This window comes from Salmo salar, chromosome 17, assembly GCF_965601325.2.
Source record: "Salmo salar chromosome 17, fSalSal1, whole genome shotgun sequence".
In the NCBI taxonomy this organism is placed as follows: Eukaryota; Metazoa; Chordata; class Actinopteri; order Salmoniformes; family Salmonidae; genus Salmo; species Salmo salar.
In genome coordinates, this window is record NC_138307.1 from 48,110,278 (window position 1) to 48,120,647 (window position 10,370).

The 10,370-nt window shown below is 49.7% G+C and overlaps 1 long non-coding RNA gene across 1 annotated transcript; it reads left to right on the forward strand.

Annotated features, from left to right (window-relative positions):
- The first annotated feature begins 9,249 nt into the window (after window positions 1-9,249).
- Window positions 9,250-10,063, forward strand: LOC145861388 (uncharacterized). Its single transcript, XR_014381157.1, has 3 exons — window positions 9,250-9,297; window positions 9,429-9,526; window positions 9,669-10,063. It is a non-coding gene; the product is annotated as an uncharacterized LOC145861388 (long non-coding RNA).
- Window positions 10,064-10,370: the final 307 nt, after the last annotated feature.

The window sequence follows — 10,370 nt, forward strand, 5'->3', positions numbered from 1 at the left end:
AACCTGAAATCGGTCCTAATTAATCGGCCATGCCGATCGGTCGACCTCTACTAAAGACTCCTTGAAATCACAGAGTTCCTAAATACAGCGTACCGAATTCTGATCTCTTTGTAGGGGGTATTCCAGCACCAGTGAGTACTTCGGGACTTTGATTGACTCAACATGTTTGAGGTGGGGGATCAAGAAATGTTGGGGCAGGGGTGCCTGTCGAATGTATGTCTCTGATATGTACAGGTAAGTTCCTTGTGTGGGCGTGCGCCAATGTTTATTTATTTTTGTATTCTTTTTTATTTCACCTTTTATTTAACCAGGTAAGCCAGTTGAGAACAAGTTCTCAATTACAACTGCGATCTGGCCAAGATAAAGCAAAGCAGTGGGTCACAAACAACACAGTTACACATGGAATAAACAAACGTACAGTCAATAACACAATAGAAAAGTCTATATACAGTGTCGTGAATGAAGTAAGATTAGGGAGGTAAGGCAATAAATAGGCCACAGTGGCGAAATAATTACAATTTAGCAGTTAAACATTGGAAGAGAAGATGTGCAGAAGACGAATGTGCAAGTAGAGATACTGGGCTGCAAAGGAGCAAAAAAAAAGTGCAATTCGTTCCAGTCATTGGCAGCAGAGAACTATATGGAAAGGCGGCCACAGTCGGAGTTGGCTTTGGGGATGACCAGTGATATTAAGAACTCTTATGACCAACTTCTCTAAGCTGTCTTGAAATAAAACTCTCTTTCTGTTGTTTATGTTTTTGTGGGATGAATCTTATCTTATTGTAATATGTTTCCTCTCAGCAGGCCTGCAGTCCTGCAGTCTGAAAGTGAAGGCTGCTTCTACAGAATTCCTTTGAAGAGAATGAAAATAATTATGCTTTGTTATGCACATTATGCATAGGCATTTACAGTATGCTAAAATTAATATCTCCAAAGATTACCTTTGTGGGACCATAAGTGAACTCCGGAATGCACCAAACCCTTTCCATGGTAAGATGGGGAGGAAATGCAGCGTTATAGATATACGGGGTGCTCTAAAGATAACAGGAATGACTTAAAGTCGCGAATGATCAATGACTGTGGAGTCGTCCAATATGCTGCACTTAGAATTGAGTTGTAGGCTGTGTTTGGCACAAAATAGAATGTTTACATTCTATTGCTATGGAGAAATGGAATGTGTAGAACCTGTATAAATGGGTATGCTTCTATGTCTTTATTTCGTGAAAGATTAAGCTCTTTATTTTGTCATAATGTGTACATGAGGATGTTGGAGCCCGTTACGATTCATGAGGCGGGTATCCAGGTGCATGCTGCTTAGACCTACTGATCCAACCTTGGCTTATAAGTGAAATTCATTGTTATATATGCCTATACAAATCTATTGACCACATCTATTTAAAGCAATGATTGTCAACTGAAAATGTGGTTGTTGTGTTATCCTGTTGTGCGCCTGGTGTGTCAGAGTCCTCTTAAGCACGTTATTCCAATTTTTCCGAGCTCTGAATTGACATAAGGTACACTTTTGCAAAGCTACTCGGTTAAAAATAAGAGTATGAATGACAATAAACGTATGACTTGGATTGTATGCATAATAGTGTAGTTAACAATATCGCTCAGTGTGGGAACTTTTGGTGTGGGGGAAGTATCCGTTATGTCTCCGTGGTGCGTAAAGACCATCACTTCGTTGTCTTGTTGGTAATAGTAAATATGCATGACAGTCCGCATTGTAATAGTCTAACAGTTGCTTTTAATTTTGTTTCTCACATTAAACAGACATTTGAGAATGGAATTGCTTACAGTTGTACCTATGATGCACAGACACACTAAAGCTGTACAGTGTAGTTTGATAAGTCAGTTTAAATTATTTGCAGATGTATTTATTCCCTATTATTTACAAATCGAAAGATGTAACATTTGAAATGAATGTGGCAGAACAGTTTAGCATAGAATTCCTGTGGGAGTCTTCTCCTTCAGTCCTTTTGCCTCCTCGGCCTCGTTTCTCAGTACATGGGATTTTCCCAGTGCCAACTTCACATGAGAAGGCTGCCTGACCACGGAGACTGGGGTGAGGGGGACTTCATGACCTGTAACCGAAAAACAATGGCAGTTGAAAAGTTTGAGGTGAGGGAGCAAGTGTGGTGGAACAAGAATTGTTAGCATTGTTAAGTATCTTGCTAGCTGGATGAATTCTCCACGTTAGCTAGCCAGAAAAATGTTGAGCAACATTATCCAACTTAGCTGATCAAATAATTTAGTTTATGGTGTGAAAATTGGCTGGGTAACTAGCTAACAGGACTCTATCTTACGCCTGGCATTCACAAGACAAGGTAAATGTTGGTTTGTGGGGTCTTTCATTTATTTGGCATGGGCTACGGCCAAACAGCCTGTGTGAAGTTTGGTAATAAACCGTAAATTCGTTAACTCAAACCTCTCTCTAGACAATTGTTCCTTTATGATCTAGTCAGGTCATTACATTGGTGTCAAAAGTAAAAACGTTGATAAAAGTTAGCCAGCTAGGTAGCTGACTTCTGTGGCTAGCTAACGTAGGTGAGAACGGGGGTTGAAAATGCTTAGAGGGAATCCGAAAGTGAAGGTGGAGGTAGGGGACGATTATGGCCAAGGAGGTGCGTGTGCATGGACGTCGGAGGATCTGGTTGAGGAGATCACCAGGGCGTCGGAGCCCAGAGGCCACTTGAGGGAGGATGTTAGAGTGATGGCGGCTGCAGCGGGCATGAGTGCCTCGTCGACTGTGCTTCGCGCGGATTCTGGTGGGCGGACCGAAGGGGTGATGTCGACGCGGCGAGGAATCTGGAGCTCAGGATGTAAACAAACATGGCTGCGCCCAGTTCCCAGTTGCGTTCGTGTCTGTTAAGACCCCGAAGTATTCCTGTAAGGCGGATTGGGAAGCTTTTCATGCTCAGTTTGAACTGTTAGCTCATTTTAGGGAGTGGTCGAATGAAGTTAGGACGATGCAGTTGAGTTTATGCCTCACGGATGATGCTCTGGCCTGTTTGATATTGATTAGCCCCGAGGACAGACGTGATTATGGTGCTTTAGTGGGAGCACTGAGGTGGCGCTATGGACAGTGTGTACAGCCCGGCTGCTGCGCTCCGAACTGATTAATAGACGCAGGCAGCCTGGAGAGCCTCTACGGGTGCTAGCTAATGACATTGAGAACCTCTCTCGGCGGGCATATGCTCGAATGCCCCCCTCCGTGCAGAGCGAGCTAGCACGGGACCAGTTCATACAGGTGCTCTCTCCTACGGAGCTGCGCATACAGACCCAGCTGGCTCATCCTGAGTCATTGCAGATAGCCTTGGAGAGGGAGCTGGTGTGGGCTGGGGCTTTGGTGGGTGTGCAGGGAGACAGACCCTCTGTGCGAGCTGGGGGGCAGAGCAGCCCAGAGCCGGAAAAGCCTGCATGGGTGGCTGAAATGACAGAACTCATTCGTGCTGTGTCGCTACAGGCGGCACAAAACACACGCCCTGGTCCCAGGGTCTGCTGGGGTTGTGGCCAGCCAGGCCATCTGTGCCGGGATTGCCCCATGTCCCCCAGAGCTCAGGGAAATGGCTTGGGGTCCGCATAGACCAGGTAGTGCGGACCCCTGGCTCTCAATCCCAACCACCATCTTCTTCAGGAGGAGCCCACCGGCACAGAAGGGGAAGCAAGGCTCCACTTCCCCCAGAAGCAGACGAGGGCAAGCGGGTGGAGCCTGTTGTTGTGGTGGGCCGGACCTGTGTTGGGGAGTTTTGTCATGTCCCTGTCACTGTGGAGTGGGTGCCCTGCTCTGCCCTGGTGGACACTGGGTCCACAGTAACCCAAGTGAGGCCGGATATTGTGCCAGGTTGGACTCAGTGTGAGCCCACAACTGTGCAGCTCCGCACAGTCACAGGTGAGCTGGCACCCATGAAAGGGAAGGTAATAATGACTGACAGTAGGGGGCAGGTCTGTGCATCATCCTGTGTGGGTGGCGGCTGTGCAGGACCCTTGTATCCTGGGGTTGGACTTTCTTAGGAGCACAGGCTGCCAGTTAGACCTAAATGGAGGCACACTGAGCTTCCAGGGAGGGCTGGCAGTCACCATGGCACCCCCTAATGTCACATTCACTCAACCCAACAAACCCTTTATTCCAACAGTTAAAGCAGCAGAGACTCATGGCTGCCCCCCCCCCCCCCACATCTGTGTGTGACTTTTCCCCAGCCCCCGTCACCTACGTCTGTGTGTTACATTCCACCAGCTACCACCACGACACATCTCTCCGTGAGCCTGGGCCGCGCCCCCCCAGCCCAGCTACCCCAGATGGGAGAGGAGAGGACGCTCTGCAGTGAGGGAGATATGGGGGAGGAACTGTGTTGTTCTTGACCCCGAGCAGCAGGAACGGTTGTGGCAGTTTCTGTTTGAATTCAGAGACAGCTTTGCGCTGAGTGAGGAAGAGGTGGGTCAGACTCATCTGGTGCAGCATGAGATCGACACAGGTGATGCTCGACCCATCAAGATGCGTCCCCGCCGTATCCCGCTGGCACGCCAGGAGGCGGCAGACAAGGCTGTGTTGGAGATGCAGTGGGCAGACTTCATCGAGCCCTCAGACAGCCCTTGGGTGGCGCCAGTCATTATGGTTCCTAAGAAGGGGGGCAAGCTGAGGTTCTGTGCGGACTACAGGTGGCTGAATGAGATAACCAGGAAGGACTCATACCCCATAATACGTTTCGATGAGTCGCTGGACCTGGTTAGGGGGCCCTTCTGGTTCTCCTCACTAGACCTCCACAGTGGCTACTGCCAGGTGCCCCTCTCCCCAGAGGTCAGAGCCAAAACTGCGTTCTCCACTAACCGAGGACACTGGCAGTTCAAGGTCCTGTGCTACGCTCCAGCTACTTTTGAGCGTTTGATGGACAGGGTTCTGGATGGCATCCCTCGACAGCAGTGTCTGGTATACCTCGATGACATCTTTTCCCATGGCAGCTCCTTCCAGTCAGCCCTGGTGACACTACGGCGTGTGCTGGAATGGGTGGCTGCCACAGGTCTGAAGCTCCACCCTGAGAAGTGCCACTTCATGAGGTGAGAGGTGTCCTTCTTGGGCCACCAAGTGGGGAAGGAGGGGATCAGCACCATGGAGGACAAGGTGGGGGCTGTCCGAGACTGGCCCACCCCCACCGACCAGCGTCAGCTGAAGAGCTTCCTGGGCCTGACCTCGTACTACAGGAGGTTTGTACGGGGCTTCTCAAGCGTCGCTGCTCCCCTGAACCGCCTGCTGCCGAAGGACAAGGACTTCACTTGGACAGTGGAGTGCAAGGAGGCCTTCAACACCCTCAAACGTGCACTGATCGAGGCCCCCGTGCTCGCCCTCACCTTGCCCTTTACTCGCGTCTGTCCAGGATAATGTGGGCATGGGTGGGGTGCTGGCCCAGGTGGGGCCAGAGGGGGAGAGAGTGGTGGCGTACTTCAGCAAAACATTTGACAAACATGAGCGCCGCTACTGTCACCCGGCGGGAGCTACTGGCTGTTGTGGCTTCCATCAAACACTTCAAGTACTACCTGGGTGGTCTGCCATTTACTGTAAGGACTGACCACTCTGCTCTCCAGTGGCTCATGTCTTTCAGAGAACCAGATGGGCAGGTTGCACGCTGGTTGGAGGAGCTTCAGCCATATGACTTCACAGTGGTGCACAGGGCAGGGGCACGCCACTCCAATGCCGACGCCATATCCCGTCGGCCCTGTACTGCAGACGGCTGCCGCCACTGTGAGCGGAGAGAGGGACATGAGAGAGAGCTGTGTGCAGAGGGGAGTCTGTGCCACAGTGTGTCGGGCGAGCGGGCCTGTCTGCTATGAGCTGCAGACTGTTGACGTGGCTGAGTGGGGGCAGCAGCAGGGACGGGACACAGACCTACAGCCAGTGCTACAATGGGAAGAGGTGACAGCGCTCTCACTCGCGACCAAAGGGTTGTGGTCAAAGTTTGAGGGTATGCGGCTGGCTGATGGCGTGCTACAGCGGGCATGGAAGAGTCAGCTACGGGAGAGGAGAGGTGGCAGGTGGTGGTCCCAAAAGCACTGCGGGAGGCTGTGCTCTAGAGTACTCATGGGGGGGTGGGGACTGGACACTTTGGGGTCATAAAAACACTCCGCCGCCTCCGTCAGGGCTTTTACTGGGGGCAGCACAAGAGGGGTGTGGAGGACTAAAGCCGCCGCTGTAACAACTGCACAGTGAGAAAAGGCCGCTCACATGCTCAGCTCCAACAGTTCCCAGTGGGGGCTCTCATGGAGAGCGTGGGAGTGGATGTAGTTGGGCCGTTCCCCACCACAGACAATGGAAACCGCTGGGTGCTCACGGCCATGGACTATTTCACAAAATGGCCCAAGGCCTATGCTCTGCCTGACCTGGAGGCCGAGCCATCGTCGACGCCCTGACAGCGGGGATGTTCAGCAGGTTTGGAGCAGCGGAGTCCATCCACAGCGACCAAGGCAGAAACTTTGAGTCCTGTGTGTTCGCCACCATGTGTGAGAGGCTGGGTATGCACAAGACCCGCACTACTCCTCTCCATCCTCAAAGTGATGGCCTTGTGGAGTGCTTCAACAAAACGCTTGGACAGCACCTGGCCATTGTCTCTGCCAAACACCAGCGTGACTGGGACAAGCATCTGCCTATGGTCCTCATGGCATGCCGCTCCGCTGTCCAATACTAGCCCTCATGATAGCCCTCATGTTCCCCCGGGGCCAGAGTATGCCCGGAGACTCCAGGACCACATGGAGACAGCCCACACCTTCGCAAGAGAGCAGCTGGTGAATGCAGGTGTGAGGCAGAAGAGGAACTATGACATGCACACCCGGGGAAGGCACTTTGTGGCTGGGGAGCTGGTCTGGGTCTACAGCCCCCTAAGGAAAGAAGGCAGATTCCCCAAGTTGGGCAGTCACTGGGTGGGACCCTGCAGCGTCCAGGAGAGGGTAGGGGAGGTTGTTTACCGGGTGACGCTTCCTCCCAGGGGGAGGAATAGGTTAGCCCCATACAGAGGGGCCTCTTCTCCCCAAACCCCCACAATTCCCCTCTGGCAATGACATTCTCCAGGCACCCACCCCCAGGTGCCGCCGACAAGGCTCCAGACAGCCCACTCCCCCTGTCTCCCTCCCTGTGTCACCGCATGGTTCCCCAGAGCTCTATGTCCATCATTTTTAGGCAAGTGTTTCACTGAGCCACGGACTGTATTCTCCGTTCCCGCATCCTTGTCCCCCATATCCCTGCCTTCATCCCCTGGGTCCCAGAGGGGCAGCCCCCTGCCACAGATGGAGCCCCGTTTCACATCTGGACACTCTGCCACCATCACAGCCACGCAGGCAAAGGAGACCTCTGTGTCGCTTCAGAGACTTTGTTTGTTCTCTCAGGGACGAGGGACTTTGTGGTGGGGGGGCTGTGTAGCGACCCACACAGACAGCTGTGTGTTATGTGTTAGGCTATTAGTGGGTTGTGTTGTACTTACCAGTACCCAGTGGTCCGACATGCCAATCAACCTGCTATCTGCCAATCACGGGAATGCCTGGAATGTTCTGATGCCGGGCATCCTGGTGGTTGGCGGAGTGGCGTGGAGGGGGGAGGGGGGAGACCAGGTTTAGCCATTGTTCTTTCTCTTACGTCTGGCATTCACAAGAGAAGGTCACAGTTGTTTTATAGGGTATCCTTAATTTGTTTAGAGTGGGCTACAGTGAAACAGTAGCCTGTGTGAAGTTGGGTAAATAAACCGTAAATTCAATCCTCTGGACAATTGTTCCTTTATGATCCACTCAGGTCATTACAATACAATCCAAGTCATACGTTTATTGTCATTCATACTCTTATTTTTAACAGAGTAGCTTTGCAAAAGTGTACCTTATGTCAATTCAGAGCTCGGAAATATTAGAATAACGTGCTTATGAGGTCTCTGACACACTAGGCACACAACAACCACATTTTCAATTGACAATCATTGCTTTAAAGAGATGTGGTCAATAGATTTGTATAGGCATATATAAACAATTAATTTCACTTGTAAGCCAAGGTTGGATCAGTAGGTCTAAGCAACATGCACCTGGATACCCGCCTCATGAATCGTAACGGGCTCCAACATTCTCATGTACACATTATGACAAAATAAAGAGCTTAATCTTTCACGAAATAAAGACATAGAAGCATACCCATTTATACAGGTTCTACACATTCCATTTCTCCATAGCAATAGAATGTAAACATTCTATTTTGTGCCAAACACAGCCTACAACTCAATTCTAAGTGCAGCATATTGGACGACTCCAGTCATTGATCATTCGCGACTTTAAGTCATTCCTGTTATCTCTAGAGCACCCCGTATATCTATAACGCTGCATTTCTTCCCCATCTTACCATGGAAAGGGTTTGGTGCATTCCGGAGTTCACTTATGGTCCCACTAAGGTAATCTTTGGAGATATTCATTTTAGCATACTGTAAATGCCTGTGCATAACAAAGCATAATTATTTTCATTCTCTTGAAAGGAATTCTGTAGAAGCAGCCTTTATTTTCACTCTGCAGGCCTGCTGTTGTAACCGATGTGAAATGGCTAGTTAGTTAGCGGTGGTGCGCGCTAATAGCATTTCAATCAGTGACGTCACTCGCTCTGAGACCTGAAGTGGTTGTTCCCCTTGCTCGGCAAGGGCCGCGGCTTTTGTGGCGCGATGGGTAACAATGCTTCGTGGGTGTCAGTTGTTGATGTGTGCAAGGGTCCCTGGTTCGAGCCCGGGCTGGGGCGAAGAGAGGGACGGAACCTACACTGTTACATTGGGAGGAAACATATTACAATAAACAGGTAAGATTCATCCCACAAAAAACATAAACAACAGAAAGAGTTGTATTTCAAGACAGTTTAGAGAAGTTGGTCATAAAAGTTCTTAATATCACTTGCAAATTGTGAGGCATGAGCAGTTGTGAAATGTTGCGAGAGGCCCTTCTGAAAGCACATATGGTATTTCGTGGCACGGTCTCACACCTTACCTCATCTTGCAGAAGAAGCTCATGGTCCACTATCTGCTGCTCCAGAGTCAAGGCCAGGTCTCGCCCCATGTCACCACAGAGCACATGAGCGACTGGCTGGTGTTCAAGGGCAAAAAATCCCTTAGGGAGAGGTGAGAACCACGTCAGCACTCACCTTCACTGCCATTCCCTGCCAATACCAGCATTACTCCAAGAGGTGTGGGTAAAATAAACAGAAAAATCGGAGCCCAGGAAAGTTGAATTGCTCTGTGTTTTATTTGAAGGTTGTGGAAAGAAACCCTGGAGGAGGGGAACGACCTCGCCCGGCTGGTAAGAGAATGAGAGTTAGAGACATACTACAAGTCAGTGAGCTCTTTACTAGCCTTTCAACAACTAGTTAGTACAGCAGAATAGAGCTGTTGTGAAATTACACTAATGGGACTTCCTGTTTCCTACGGCAGGCCTGGGAAGTAAACACTTGCTTAAAAATGATAGACATAGAGCACGAGGCTGTCTGCAAGCTCCGCCGCTCCATCCTCCCCACCTCGCCAGCTGACATGTGGGTTCCATGTACTGCCCTGCATATGACTTGATCCATTTATCTACACATCTGGAACTATGCAGAAACAGACTAAAACAGTGTTCTCTGTGAGCACATTGCATATTGTTTAGCTTTGTCTTCTCCTTTCTGTTGATTTCAGTGACCTTAAGGTCCACACCATCGTGGAGAGAGCTGTGAGGAGCATTCTGGGCAAGCTGTCCTCACTCTGCAAGGACGGGATAGGACACATCACAACACTGCTGCTCATTCATATTCAAACACACCTCAGAGTATGCACACAAACATGGACGCACACACACATTGGCGCGCACCCCACACAATGAACTTACCTGTACATATCAGAATCATACATTCGACAGCCACCTCTTCCCCCACATTTCTTGATTCCCCCACCTCAAACATGTTGAGTCAATCAAAGCCCAGATGCTGGAATGGTGCTGGAATGCAGGTGCAGTAGGGCCTAGTATGTAATGGTGTGGTACCCTATATCCTAAATCCTGTCTTTGTGTTTTTTTATTTAATCTTTATTGAAACAGGGAGTCACATTGAGATTAAACATTATTTTACAAGAGAGCCCTGTACAAGTTGAAGTCATATTGAACAACTACCAGACAGAACCTTCTCTACGTGGGAAATGCATACCTGTCACGTTGGTATGAAAGATCGGGAGACAGGCGCAGGAATGTGTAATAGGGTTCTTTATTAACCTCTTACATCTAGACGTTCCGCTAGCGGAACACCTGCTGCAATATCCAATGATAGGCGTGGCACGAATTACAAATTCCTCAAAAATACAAAAACTTCAATTTTTCAAACATATGACTATTTCACAGCATTTTAA